The 15,969-nt window shown below is 43.6% G+C and overlaps 1 pseudogene; it reads right to left on the reverse strand.

Annotated features, from left to right (window-relative positions):
• Positions 1 to 7,618: 7,618 nt before the first annotated feature.
• LOC127925141 (protein FAM8A1-like) lies at positions 7,619 to 11,578 on the reverse strand (annotated as a pseudogene).
• Positions 11,579 to 15,969: the final 4,391 nt, after the last annotated feature.

Below are 15,969 nucleotides of genomic sequence, written 5' to 3' on the forward strand. Positions count from 1 at the left end.
TGAAAAACAAATGATAGTCCCACTAAGCGCAAACCAGATGGTATGGCGTATCACTGAAGACCCTGTGGTAGCCATGCTGGTTAAGTGTGCCTTTAATTCTAAATAAATCCCAGACAGTGTCACCAGTCAAGGCACCACACACCTCCTCCTCCATGCTTCCCGGTGGGAACTACACGTCCGGATAACCCTCAGCCTTCCCACTCTGTCTCACAAAGACATGGTGGTTGGAACCAAAAATCCCAACTTTGGACTCATCGGGTTGTGTTTCTTGGCCCAGGTGTCATTTGGGACACACAGTCCGTCACCAGTGAGAACAGTGAGCAAGAACATTGCAGCCCGTCCCGCTTACTCCTGCTCCCTTCCTCCAGGGCTCGACGTCGCCGGTCTGTACTAACCACCTGGTCCTGGCATCCCACATTTTGCACACCTGGCATCCCACATTTTGCACACCTGGCAACCATCATTTTGCACACCTGGCAACCATCATTTTGCACACCTGGCAACCATCATTTTGCACACCTGGCAACCATCATTTTGCACACCTGCTCCCCATCGTTAAGCACACCTGCTCCCCATCGTTAAGCACACCTGCTCCCCATCGTTAAGCACACCTGCTCCCCATCGTTAAGCACACCTGCTCCCCATCGTTAAGCACACCTGCTCCCCATCGTTAAGCACACCTGCTCCCCATCGTTAAGCACACATGCTCCCCATCATTAAGCACACCTTCATCACCCTGATTACTCCCCACCCAGATTACTCCCCTTCATTATAACGGTTCCCTCAGTCAGGCAGTATTACGTTCAGTACTCTACTCCTGTGATTGATATTTTGTTCATCATAATATGGACATAATAAATATTGGACATTTTAAATGGCATAATAGGAAAGTAACAATGGAACACCACACTGATATAAGGTCAGTGTCTTACCTAGAGATCTGTACCACCACACTGGTCAATGACCTACAGCGCTTCAAATGTTGAAATGTGTCACTTCTTTCTCCCTGAGTAGAGGTCCTTGGCTCTGGCTGTAGTCCTGTGTGCACTGTTTAAACCAGCAGAACCAGGTAAAGTACAAAGATAACCAGCTGCTAACACACCTGGTCCACACACACAAAAGTACACACACTGTACACAAAACACTGGTATATTTAATAACCCCAAAAGAACCCCTCTTATAGAAATACTATGATGTGATTTTCAGGTTTTATTTCAGTGGTCCTCCACATGACCTTTAACCTCATTTCACATTGTTATGGACTGATGTTTCTTGGATGTGGCATGACATCACAACAAATATTTTATTTATTTATTGTTTCCTTGTTTAGGCATGAGGCAGTGTCTTTACGACAAGGATGGGACGTGGCATGATACCACCACGCTGGAGGACCAGTGATTGCATGAACTGCTATTGTCAAGCCAACGGGGACATGCAATGCTGTCAGGCGTGAGTAGCATACACCGCTTTTATTCTAGCACCCACTAAATTTCTGGTCAATAAAACCCTCAGCCTTCCCAGTCTGTGCCACCACACTGGTCCATATAACCCTCAGCCTTCCCAGTCTGTACCACCACACTGGTCCATATAACCCTCAGCCTTCCCAGTCTGTACCACCACACTGGTCTATATAACCCTCAGCCTTCCCAGTCTGTACCACCACACTGGTCCATATAACCCTCAGCCTTCCCAGTCTGTACCACCACACTAGTCTATAAAACCCTCAGCCTTCCCAGTCTGTACCACCACACTGGTCCTTATAACCCTTAGCCGTCCCAGTCTGTACCACCACACTGGTCCATATAACCCTCAGCCTTCCCAGTCTGTACCACCACACTGGTCCATATAACCCTCAGCCTTCCCAGTCTGTACCACCACACTGGTCCATATAACCCTCAGCCTTCCCAGTCTGTACCACCACACTGGTCCATATAACCCTCAGCCTTCCCAGTCTGTACCACCACACTGGTCCATATAACCCTCAGCCTTCCCAGTCTGTACCACCACACTGGTCTATATAACCCTCAGCCTTCCCAGTCTGTACCACCACACTGGTCCATATAACCCTCAGCCTTCCCAGTCTGTACCACCACACAAGTCAAAGCGTATTCATCCACAGGTGTTATGCCAGTAAAGTCATAGCGTATTCATTCACAGGTGTTATGCCAGTAAAGTCATAGCGTATTCATCCACAGGTGTTATGCCAGTAAAGTCATAGCGTATTCATCCACAGGTGTTATGCCAGTAAAGTCATAGCGTATTCATCCACAGGTGTTATGCCAGTATAGTAAAGTAAAGTCATAGCGTATTAAAAAGTGATGGAAAGAGGAAGTTTTGATACAATTTTACAAATGCCGACAGAAAATGTGTTTTTCGACATGGTGGGATATTATTTTGTTGGTCAAATGAATTATGCAGGAAATGGCAGTTGATCCGCCTTTTTGCACAAATATTGATATGATAACCATCATATCAAAGTAAACTTGGAGACACACGATGATATGGTGTGTGGTCCTCCCACTACGACCCAGGAAACCATGTTTATTAGGCTAAAATAAAACAAATTATGAAGGGAGAGCCGGGAGAAAAGTAACATGGGGCGAAAGTAACACAGACAGAAGCATGAACCTAATGCAGAGGACGAGCTCCCTGCAACAACAAAAAAAAAACAGCCCAGTCCGACCATGTTTTGCGAAGTTATCAATAAAAGTGGTTTTGAACTGTAGAGTTGTTTTTCAGTTGTTCAAGGTTCCTAACATATGTCATTTTTAAAACCAAATCAAATCAAATCAAATGTATTTATATAGCCCTTCGTACATCAGCTGATATCTCAAAGTGCTGTACAGAAACCCAGCCTAAAACAGCAAACAATGCAGGTGTAAAAGCACGGTGGCTAGGAAAAACTCCCTAGAAAGGCCAAAACCTAGGAAGAAACCTAGAGAGGAACCGGGCTATGTGGGGTGGCCAGTCCTCTTCTGGCTGTGCCGGGTAGATTATAACAGAACATGACCAAGATGTTCAAATGTTCATAAATGACCAGCATGGTCAAATAATAATAAGGCAGAACAGTTGAAACTGGAGCAGCAGCACAGTCAGGTGGACTGGGGACAGCAAGGAGCCATCATGTCAGGTAGTCCTGGGGCACGGTCCTAGGGCTCAGGTCCTCCGAGAGAGAGAAAGAAAGAGAGAATTAGAGAGCATATGTGGGGTGGCCAGTCCTCTTCTGGCTGTGCGGGTGGAGATTATAACAGAACGTGGCCAAGATGTTCAAATGTTCATAAATGACCAGCATGGTTGAATAATAGATAAATAGATAATAGATAATAGATAATAAACCCATCTAGTGACTAAATGACAGCATAGGTTTCAAGTATCGTGCTAGCTATTCATAGGTGCTGTGGTGCGTTGTTGAACTCTACAAAATACAAGGTCAAAGCATGACGTCCATGATCTTCCGGTCAGAAAGTCGGAGCTCTAGATAGAGGATGACCGTTCAAAACTATTTTTCCCAGTCAGGGATAGTTTTTTTTTTTGTTTTGAGTTCCCAGTGAGTCGGTAGTTAGAGATTTCTGAGTTCTGAGTTCCCAGTTCTTTTGAACGACATTAGCCTGGGAGAAGTTACAGGAGAGATGGGTGGGACGAAAGTAACACAATGTTAACTGATGACCTGGAATAAAATTGGGTAAATGTTTTAACACAGGCCATTTTCTTCTCTAGTTGATACTGCTTTTATAATGCCAAATATCAACAAGTGACTGAATGTTAGAAAATTCTATATGATATCATTAGAATTATGCCTTAATCAATTCACTTGATGAATCAGCTACTCACATAAGCTTTTATCGACAGGTTAGGGGTTATTAAAAATATATTTCTTTATGATTCTGATGGTTAATTACCTTGTGTCAAGCCATGAAAATGTGATAAGTCTGATGAGTTTGCCGTTTGTGAAAATAATAAAAATGTTTATTCTACCAAGACACGAGGAGTGTGCATGACAAGGACAGTTGGAGCGCACCTGATTGGCTTAGCATGAATAGTCATGGAAAATGGAGAGGAAGATATATCCTACTACATTCCCATTAAAGTGAGATGAGAAAATGATGGATAATATAGCTGTTATCTGATACATTTTAGTCTGATTCATATTGTAAGGCAAATTGTTGTGTTTGCGCAACATTGCGATGTTGAAGCATGGTTCATTTTCATACATTTTTAACGTATAGCATGAATTACTGAACTCAATAGAAACTGATAGTACATTTGTTGAAAGTAACAAGCATTACTAAAACAGAAATAAAACAGATATTGTGCACTTTTCGCCAGCTATTACTTTCATCCCAAGGCTGGGTTTCTCCGCCCCGTCGTCCAACGTACAGAATAATACGAAATGCTCTGAGACCAGGCTGCGTAATTTTGCTGAAATTCTGTTCTTGGTCTTAAATGTTTTTGTCATTTATTCTAGAACCGAAATTCCAGTTGGTAATAGTAGAGGACATATACATTGTTTGTCATAAAATCGATCTGTGAGTAATTAGGGGAAAACGGTGTTAAAGTGTTCATCCATGTTCTTTCCAATTTAACAGGGTGGTGAAGAAGGCTACACCTTTCCAATAAATATCGAGGGTCTGATTCTGGTGACATGATGATCAATGCTTGACTGCCGTTTCACAACTAAAAATATTCTCAATCTTATCCATAATCATTTCATAAATGTAGACTAACCGCAAAGTATCTTCGAACAGTTGACTAGAGCGCACGTCCAAGGCCTAGAATTGCACTAGAATTGTGTTTTTAAAAAAAATATTATTTATATATTTTATTTTCTGTATGTATTTAGTATTTTCTTGTTTATACCTGTTTTGTTAGACATGTTTGATGTAGCGGTGTAAAGTTGATCATTTTTGTATTATACATTTTTTTTTTACATAAAAAAAATATATATATATAAAAATTAATTAATAAAAAAAATACAAAAAAGTCAGTTTGGTGGAAACACCACTGATGGGAAATGCAAATGATTTCTTTATTCAGATTTTAGACTATTTGTATGAAAATCTGTCAGAAGTGGATGGGAACAGAAGCTAGTGTCTGACATGGAGTCAAGACCGAGTAAAAACTTATCCAACGTCGAGACCAACACACTGTAGACCGGTCTGGAATAATGCAACATTGGTGTGTTGTTGCATGGCAGAACTAGCTAAGGGGTCTAGTCAATCAATGTATTGATTTAGCCAGGACAGTTCTCTCAGTGACCAGGGCACATAGGCTGCACCGTTCGGGACACCCTGAGTGATCCAGTGGTCTCCATTTGCCAGCACACACACACAATACAATGTCATGGTATTGTTGGGTTAATTACACTTCATAACAGAATGCTTTGGCACATATCGATATCATCACACAGACGCCAAGGAAACTGAACAGTTGCCATGACTGGTCCATGGAATTTGAAACTCATTATCTGTAAAATAATGATCAATAAAGTTTTATTCATGTGAATTAAAATCCATAAAATGTGCAAATTCAACCCGAAATGTGCTGACAATTCCAACTAATACACCAAGCTCATTTACTAAAATCAAATAATTAGTACACAATCATATTTTATAAATTAATGTATAAAATTACAAATAAAATACATCAATAGTGTACTATCATCCCATGGTATTAGATGTAGCCTAGCAACTGAATTACTTACATTTTATACCGGGCCATTTTCTTTATACTGTTACTGTACTTTAACAAATGTATATCAATACTGTAGTACTTATATTCTATAATCAAGGCAAATATATTAAAATGACAACCAAGGAAAGCTAACATGTTAGGAAGATGGGTGAGCCTGTCACTTTGGACGTAAAACAACAAACAGAAATTAGAATCATAGTTAGCTGACATCTAATTCTGAAAAAGTGATACTACATCTGGACTCAATACTCAGGTATTCACCATTTTCCCCAGAAATTCAGGCTAAAGGATTCCGGTTTCTTGCTTCAGAATTCAGGAATCTTCAAACTGGGATTTCTGGAAAACCTGGGAATTTTGAAATGACCAGAATTGAAACCCTATTGGCACCTCATATGGTAGTAGCATTTACTGACAGACACAATCATAATACTGTCCGCTTGAAGCACTCAAAATGTTTTAATCTCCGTGGCTAAATTGGATATGGTGACAAGTTTGGTGGTCATGGGTATATTTAGACAAAAAGATTAGACCAATCATTAATATACCCCTTAATACTTGTTGAGTTCATTAATGCAGGCTGTGGTAAAATTGATTAATGTAGTGATGGAGAACAACGTGCCACTCACTCCAGCTTTCTGGTATTTGGTCATGTATCTCATGTTACAAAGTTTAAGGAATAATTTAGAGAGCGATTCAATTACGACTGAAGTTCCAAACATAAATACAGTCCTAAGAAACAAATGTGTTTTTCCATGTTAGATCAGATGGTATATCAACTGAAACATGGGGCTCCTGAGTGGCGCAGCGGTCTAAGGCACTGCATCTCAGTGCTAGAGGCATCACTAGAGACCCTGGTTCGATTCCAGGCTGTATCACAGCCGGCCATGATTGGGAGTCCCATAAGGGCGGCGTGCAATTGACCCAGCTTCGTCCGTGTTAGGGGTAGGCCGTCATTGTAAATAAAATTGGTTCTTTAACTGACTTGCCAAGTTAAATAAAGGTTAAATAAATCTCCTCATTGAGATAATATTTAAGCCTACACTGAATGAGCCCAGGTGTTCTGTTATGTTAACAGATCCAAAATAAAGCTATTTTATAGTCTGATGACAACCAAAGAAGTGTCTAGATGTAACCAGATAATGATTAGACAATAATCCACCCATAGTGCAGTAAAACGCCAGGGCAATGTCAACCAAACCATTAGCATGTTGTGATTCTGGGAGTGTTGGATTGTTACCACCTTATCTTAAAATAAGCCAAATTATAAAACTGCATCAATATGCTGATAGGTTAAAACTACTAAATAACTATTCTCTCGTCTTCCACTTCCTCATCCTAGAGATTAGATTTTCATTTAATACATTTTGAAAAGCAAAGGCAATTAAATGAAAACTTTAATAACTTTTTCCTCAGTGCTTCCTAACTGATCGGGTGCTAATTTGCATACTACCATTGCACAAATCTGAAAGGGTAGAACGTATACCTCCTCTGAAAAACAACCAGAGTACAGTAGTTGAGAAACTAGAGATGGTTCTAAAAACTCTGACGTCACAAACGAGAGCTGTGTGGAGGGACCTAGATACTGATGATGTCATAGTGTATTTCCTGTCTTCAGGCTCATGCAGAGCTTTCGCCTCCCGTCATTGTTTTTGCAGAGTGGTTCCCAGTTCAGTTGTCTCCCCAGACTAGTGACACTAGGCTGCCTTAGTGCTGGAGTAGTGGTGTCACTTTCAACCGGAGGACGGACTCACTGTAATGGATGGAGCGGAATTTATGGTTTCCATGTGTTTGATACCATTCCATTCACTCCACTCCAGCCATTATTATGAGACGTCCTCCCCTCACCAGCCTCCTCTGTACTGCAGGGTTGAGAGCAACATGTACCTCTTTAAATAAAATAGTAGCCAGGTCCCAGCCAGATCTTTAGCTTGGTCTTAACCAATCAGAATGGTCATCTGGCTCCGGTGCGCTTGACAACGATAGTGCCAGCCACCATGTCATACACAGTCCTGTTGTGTTGGAAGAAGACCGTGATGAAGGCTGGGAACAAGAAGGCAATGGAGAAGTTTTTGTTCATGGCTCGGACTGTCGATCTGAAGAAGGACACAGGGACAATACGTGTGAAAGTCACGGAGATGATAGAAACAACAGACGAGCAGAACATCAAGGGACTTCATCTAATGGCCAGATTGTCATGTTTCCCCTCGTCACCACTTCAAAAATCAAGTGTCAAATAACCAAATGAGCTGGTTTATTATTTCACAACACGTGGAGGGAGGGTTGGTGTGATCCACTACTTACGCAGAGAGAGTGACGTTAGTGGCAGGCACCACGAGGACCCGGTTGGGTTGAACCAGGATGGAGGAATCACAGCTGATCACTCTGAGACCAATGAGAAACTTCCCTGGAGTGGCGCCCCTGCTCCCCAGATACACACAATCTGACAGGAGACAATCAATCAATAAAACCGTACTATCAACAGAGGGAACTTGTATTTGCAGACAGAGAGGAGAAACATGATAAAAGACACCAAATCCATATCAAAGACTTAAACTATCACACTGCAACATCAGGACAAACACAGAAACATCATCCCACTGCAACATCAGAAAAGACAGAAACATCATCACACTGCAACATCAGAAAAGACAGAAACATCATCACACTGCAACATCAGAAAAGACAGAAACATCATCACACTGCAACGTCAGGACAAACACAGAAACATCATCCCACTGCAACGTCAGAAAAGACAGAAACATCGTCCAACTGCAACGTCAGAAAAGACAGAAACATCATCACACTGCAACATCAGAAAAGACAGAAACATCATCACACTGCAACATCAGAAAAGACAGAAACATCATCACTGCAACGTCAGGACAAACACAGAAACATCATCCCACTGCAACATCAGAAAAGACAGAAACATCATCACACTGCAACATCAGAAAAGACAGAAACATCATCACACTGCAACGTCAGAAAAGACAGAAACATCATCACACTGCAACGTCAGAAAAGACAGAAACATCATCACACTGCAACATCAGAAAAGACAGAAACATCATCACACTGCAACGTCAGAAAAGACAGAAACATCATCACACTGCAACATCAGAAAAGACAGAAACATCATAACACTGCAACGTCAGAAAAGACAGAAACATCATCACACTGCAACATCAGAAAAGACAGAAACATCATCCCTCTGCAACGTCAGGACAAAGACAGAAACATCATCCCTCTGCAACGTCAGGACAAAGACAGAAACATCATCCCACTGCAACATCAGGACAAACACAGAAACATCATCACACTGCAACATCCCAGGACAAACACAGAAACATCATCCCACTGCAACGTCAGGACAAACACAGAAACATCAGGACAAAGACAGAAACATCATCCCACTGCAACGTCAGAAAAGACAAACATCATCCCACTGCAACGTCAGGACAAAGACAGAAACATCATCCCTCTGCAACGTCAGGACAAAGACAGAAACATCATCCCACTGCAACGTCAGGACAAAGACAGAAACATCATCCCACTGCAACGTCAGGACAAAGACAGAAACATCATCCCACTGCAACGTCAGGACAAAGACAGAAACTTCATCCCACTGCAACGTCAGGACAAAGACAGAAACATCATCCCACTGCAACGTCAGGACAAAGACAGCAACATCATCCCACTGCAACGTCAGGACAAAGACAGTCAAGGGTCATTTCACAGCCCAGAGACATTTAAAGCAGAAAATGAAAACATTGTATGTGATTTCTGTTCACAGTAGCAGTTTGATTTGTCACCTGACCTCATAGAAACACACTAATATCCGGTAGACCAGGGCGACCAGCATCATCTTCTGGAGTTCTTCCATGGACGTGTCTTCATCTATTTCCTCCACGATGAAATGCATGGCGAACTTGAAATGTCCCTGAAACAAAAATACAAATGATTCTTCAATCATGACTATATACAGTAGTTATGCAGGCTACAAATGTTTCTTCAATCATGAATATATACAGTAGTTATGCATGATTCTTCTATCATGACTATATTTTCACAGTAGTTATGCATGCATTGGACTAATCCTTACCATCACCCATGGAGTGCGAAACAAATCAATTCCTAGGATGTTTAAATAAAATACTACTTTTGATCAGGGGCCCAATAGAGGGGGCCCATAGAGAGGACCCCATAGAGGGGGCCCATAGAGGGGCCCCAGGGGAGACCCCATAGAGGGCCCATAGAGGGGGCCCATAGGTGGGACCCCATAGAGGGGGCCCCATAGAGGGGGCCCATAGAGGGGGCAAAGAGGTGGACCCGTGAGGGGCCCCATAGTGCTCTGGTCTAAAGGAATGCACTATAGGGAATAGAAGAACAGAAACATTTGTATTAAACTAAACTCACTTCATCCCACTCAGATGCATGATGCTGAGAATAATAGTTGCTTTGATGAAGAACAGAATGAAGAAATCCACCATTTCAGCCATGAACCTTTGAAGAGGAGAGGAATACTGTATTCTCGACCTGGAAACACACACAAAACATTGACATTTGAGTAATTTAGCCGACACCAGGGGTCACCAAACTCTTTCCATTCGGGGCCCCCTTCCAGCGTTGGGAACATCCCAGGCCACCCCTGTGCGTGCACGTACCACATCTATTTCTATGGGCACAGGCAATGTTCACGACACACACTGTTCACACTCCTCGTTGGTGGAGAGAATTTAGCAGGTTTAAAGCTTATTTCCTGCAATTCTACACGTTTTGTCATGTGGTGCAAAGAAAATGTTGCAGTTTATAAAGGACATTTTCTTGGAATTCTATACATTTTGCCATGTCTAATGTGAATTCATGTGATATCTGAGTGACCAAAACAATTACAACAATATCTATGGGCCTACCCATAGATTTGGGAACCACCAATTTAGCAGATGCTTTTATCCAGGGCATCTTAAAGTCGTGAGTAAATACATTTTCATATTGATTTTCTGTACTGGTCTCCCATGGGGATCAAACCCACAACCCTGGTGTTGCAAGCACCGTGCTCTACCAAAATAGCCACAGACGTCGCCAACACATTCATTGATGACGGTTATTGTCCTTCAATAGGAAATTCCTTGTTTCAAAAATGTTAATATGCCTAGGTTGGGGGTCTTTAGCAACCCAGGCCTATAGCAGATGAGCCTATGGTTTGAACTTTAGCAGACCACAGAGGGCACTAATTTTCATAATTCATCACTGTAACAGGCCTGTTGTCATGTTGCTTTATCTCAAACAGTTATTTAGCTATATAACCAACGTTATCATATAGACACATTAAACCAATACAATAATAACAACACCTGTGTCTCTGATAGCTACCTGGCCGTTGTGCATTGCCGTTCTGTTGTGGTTGTTGCGCTGGTACTGAAGTGGACACAGCACCACTCCCAGCCGTTTCCCCAGGCGGAATCCCAGCCGCGGGGATGGCGGTTGGATACGTCGATAAGGGAGTCCAAATGGATTATTGTACCAGTTCTGGGCATCAAAATTAGGGAAATCCGCTGGCCAGACGGGTGCAGTGAGTGGTTGCATTGGTTGCGGTGCAAAATACGGAGAAGCAGACACTGCCAGCCAACTTTGCCAGTTCACATATGCCGTGTAGTACTGCCCATCCACCCCTGCAACTTTTCACAGTACTCCGAGGTTGTACGTGTTTCGACAGTGCCCTTTCCACTTTCCGAAGTGTCTTGATGACGTAATTTTGGCATATTTTCGCCGATATCTAGCTTCTCTCTAATATTAAAAGACATGTTTTTCTTATCGACTTGTCTGTTTGTGTTCTCCACATCAGCCATGTTTAACGTCGACGTCACATCCGGAAGGATGTTTCCATTTCCGTGAAGAAAATATACGATTTCTGGAATAACATAATTACTGTGATAATAATTGCAAATATTTTGCGAGTAAGCTGCATTCAAAGAGGTAAACAATATCGATGATAAAACAATCACTCACAGCAACATCTCATAAAATAAATAGTTTCGTCATCCTATTCCCAGCCTGGCCGAAATGAACACCGTTCACTTCTACATACCACTAGGGCGCAGCACTGCTACCCTTATAGTGAAAGACGCAGAGCATTGGAAATAAACTGACTAGACTTCTATACCAGATAGTATTATTGACTGTTATTCACTCCAATCACAATGAATTCGACTATGGTCTTTAGTTCCAAACCCATCACTAATAGCCATATTATTTTCACCTATCCCTAACCTATCCTGTTTTCAGATAATTTCCAAAGAATGACCAGAGAGAGAGAGGAGATCTTTGTTCCATTAAGGCCTGGTATATCCTTGAAATGACTTACATCTCACACCTTCAATGGATGACTGGAGGTGCAGTGTGCACAACCTTGTCCTGCAAATCTCCCTCTGTCTGTATATTTTATATAGCAATAGTAGGATATTTAACCACTGTGTTTTTTTGCACTTTGAGAATTGTGAAATTGGATGCATCTGATATGCCCTCTTTGTCCACCACTACTGCTGCTTTTCTTAACGTTTTACAGCAAGCAAACAGTTAATAAGTTCAATTACATTACAGCCTTCATCTCAGAATTCCTTAGCCAACTAATTTCCAAGAACTTGCCAATCGGTTCTTTGATGCCTCAAAATAAAATAAATCTGTTCAAAGGCCCCCTGCCACTACCACAGAGTCTAAAGAAAAATCTGAGGCACAAGGCCATTTCAAAGACCTGCCTAAATCAGCTTAACCTAAACAACAATGTGGTTATTCAGCCGTAACAATCGGACACCCAGGGTTCTGACGTACTTTGGGAGATCAGATTGTAATAGAAAGTCCCTGAATGTGTTCTCATGATACAGGGGACTGGTAAGTTGAGTAGGGGTGGACAGGGGACTGGGTAAGTTGAGTAGGGGTGGACAGGGGACTGGTAAGTTGAGTAGGGGTGGACAGGGGACTGGGTAAGTTGAGTAGGGGTGGACAGGGGACTGGGTAAGTTGAGTAGGGGTGGACAGGGGACTGGTAAGTTAAGTGGACAGGGGACTGGGTAAGTTGAGTAGGGGTGGACAGGGGACTGGTAAGTTGAGTAGGGGTGGACAGGGGACTGGGTAAGTTGAGGGGTAGGGGTGGACAGGGGACTGGGTAAGTTGAGTAGGGGTGGACAGGGGACTGGTAAGTTGAGTAGGGGGGGGTGGACAGGGGACTGGTAAGTTGAGTAAGGGGTGGACAGGGGACTGGTAAGTTGAGTAGGGGTGGACAGGGGACTGGTAAGTTGAGTAGGGGTGGACAGGGGACTGGTAAGTTGAGAGGGGTAGACAGGGGACTGGTAAATTGAGTAGGGGTGGACAGGGGACTGGTAAGTTGAGTAGGGGTGGACAGGGGACTGGTAAGTTGAGTAGGGGTGGACAGGGGACTGGTAAGTTGAGTAGGGGTGGACAGGGGACTGGTAAGTTGAGTAGGGGTGGACAGGGGACTGGTAAGTTGAGTAGGGGTGGACAGGGGACTGGTAAGTTGAGTAGGGGTGGACAGAGGACTGGTAAGTTGAGTAGGGGTGGACAGGGGACTGGTAAGTTGAGTGAACAGGGGACTGGGGTGGACAGGGGACTGGTAAGTTGAGTAGGGGTGGACAGGGACTGGTAAGTTGAGTAGGGGTGGACAGGGGACTGGTAAGTTGAGTAGGGGTGGACAGGGACTGGTAAGTTGAGTAGGGGTGGACAGGGACTGGTAAGTTGAGTAGGGGTGGACAGGGGACTGGTAAGTTGTAAGTAGGGGGTGGACAGGGGACTGGTAAGTTGAGTAGGGGTGGACAGGGGACTGGTAAAGTTGAGTAGGGGTGGACAGGGGGACTGGGTAAGTTGAGTAGGGGTGGACAGGGGACTGTAAGGTAACTGGGTTGAGTAGGGGTGGACAGGGGACTGGTAAGTTGAGTAGGGGTGGACAGGGGACTGGTAAGTTGAGTAGGGGTGGACAGGGGACTGGTAAGTTGAGTAGGGGTGGACAGGGGACTGGACTGAGTAGGTTGAGTAGGGGTGGACAGGGGACTGGTAAGTTGAGTAGGGTGGACAGGGGACTGGTAAGTTGAGTAGGGGTGGACAGGGGACTGGTAAGTTGAGTAGGGTGGACAGGGGACTGGTAAGTTGAGTAGGGGTGGACAGGGGACTGGTAAGTTGAGTAGGGGTGGACAGGGGACTGTAAGTTAGTAAGTTGAGTAGTAGGGGTGGACAGGGGACTGGTAGGTTGAGTAGGGGTGGACAGGGGACTGGTAGGTTGACAGGGGACTGGTAAGTTGGTGGACAGGGGACTGGTAGGTTGAGTAAAGTGGACAGGGGACTGGTAGTAGTTGAGTAAGGGGTGGACAGGGGACTGGTAGGTTGAGTAGGGGTGGACAGGGGACTGGTAGGTTGAGTAGGGGTGGACAGGGGACTGGTAGTAAGTTGAGTAGGGGTGGACAGGGGACTGGTAAGTTGAGTAGGGGTGGACAGGGGACTGGTAAGTTGAGTAGGGGTGGACAGAGGATATAGTAAGGAGAAAAAAAGTGAAAATGGAGCGGAAAAAGTTACAAAAATGTCAGAGGAGTGTGTGCAAATGTGTGTGTGTGTGCGTCTGTGTTCTTGGTCTTATTCAACTTGGCTAGATCAGCTTTTCATTAATCAGGACAGATTGCTACAGGAGCACCACCCATGGTCATAATCATTCACTAAAACCCCCAAATCTTTCGGAGAATTTGGCCGCAACCTACTGCCCCAGAAAGCCCTAATTAAAGTAATTAGGTGCACTTGCTTGGACTGGAAGTCTGTGCCTTTGTCCTAAATGGCACCCCATTCCCTATTTAGTGCATTTCTTTTGACCACAGCCCTATGGGCCCCCTTATGGACCCTAGTCAAAAGTAGTGCACTATATAGGGAATTGGCTGCCATTTGTGATGAAGTCTTTGCATCCACAACAATAAGCCTGTTACAGATGAGAGGTCACAACATAGACCTTAAACTGGGATTTGGCCTCCCCTCTAAACCTCCCGTCTAAACCTCCCCATAAACCCCCCCAGCCACTCTGATACATCTGCCTCAAATGGCACCCTATTCCCGTCATAGTGCACTACTTATGACTAGGGCCCATAGGGGGGCCCATAGGGCTGTGGTCAAAAGTAGTACACTATATAGTAAATAGGGTGCCATTTGGAACGTACCTTAGGACATCACATTCCATATAGATTGTCATTTTGTGTTTGACTAACAACAGCATACCAAGGGACCCCGTGACACTCCTCAGTTGTAACCCTGATGGTTTCAAAGTGTGTGCAAGGCAGTGTGAGCTTCTTGATCCAATAGTTATGTGCATACTTGATACATTTGGCAAACACAATGTTCGAGGAATAGTTTGACCTTGGTTTCAAGAAACACTCCCGGATGTGTTGACTGAACCATCGTGTGTGTGAGTGTGAGTGTGTGTGTGTGTGTAACCAACTAACTTGCAACTGTAGTGACACTATCATGACAAACCAACACTTAGTTTCAAAAAGCACATGATATCATGTGTGAAAAATCTGACCATGAAGCAAAGACAGTTGGTCTTCTCTCAAGGTCTGCATCCCAAGTGACACCCGATTCCCTTTATAGTGCATAGGGCTCTGGTCAAAAGTAGTGCACTATGTAGGGAATAGGGAGACATTTGTGATGCAGAAAAGGTTAGGCCCGGGTCAAAAGTAGTGCACTATGTAGGGAATAGGGGAGACATTGTGATGCAGAAGGTTAGGCACTATGTGGGAATAGGGAGACATTTGTGATGCGAGGTCAAAGTAGTGCACTATGTAGGGAATAGGGAGACATTTGTGATGCAGAAAAGGTTAGGCCGGGTCAAAAGTAGTGCACTATGTAGGGAATAGGGAGACATTTGTGATGCAGAAAGGTTAGGCCCGGGTCAAAGTAGTGCACTATGTAGGGAATAGGGAGACATTTGTGATGCAGAAAAGGTTAGGCCCGGGTCAAAAGTAGTGCACTATGTAGGAATAGGGAGACATTTGGGATGCATTAAAGTTTAAGGTTTAAGGCATCTCAACCCAAAACCAGATACAAAAAAGGTGCTTGTCATTCCTTCATCAGTCCAGCTCCATTAAGCAGCAACAGCAATACAGTGGTATTACAACTTTAACACTCAGAACTTACTCCGTTCATGAACAAGAGACTGTTAATGCTGCGTTCCTAACCAGGTGGGATGTTACCAGTTGTGAAGCCATGAATACCAGTTGGATGCATTCACGTG

This window comes from Oncorhynchus keta, unplaced genomic scaffold (genome assembly GCF_023373465.1).
Source record: "Oncorhynchus keta strain PuntledgeMale-10-30-2019 unplaced genomic scaffold, Oket_V2 Un_contig_5186_pilon_pilon, whole genome shotgun sequence".
In the NCBI taxonomy this organism is placed as follows: Eukaryota; Metazoa; Chordata; class Actinopteri; order Salmoniformes; family Salmonidae; genus Oncorhynchus; species Oncorhynchus keta.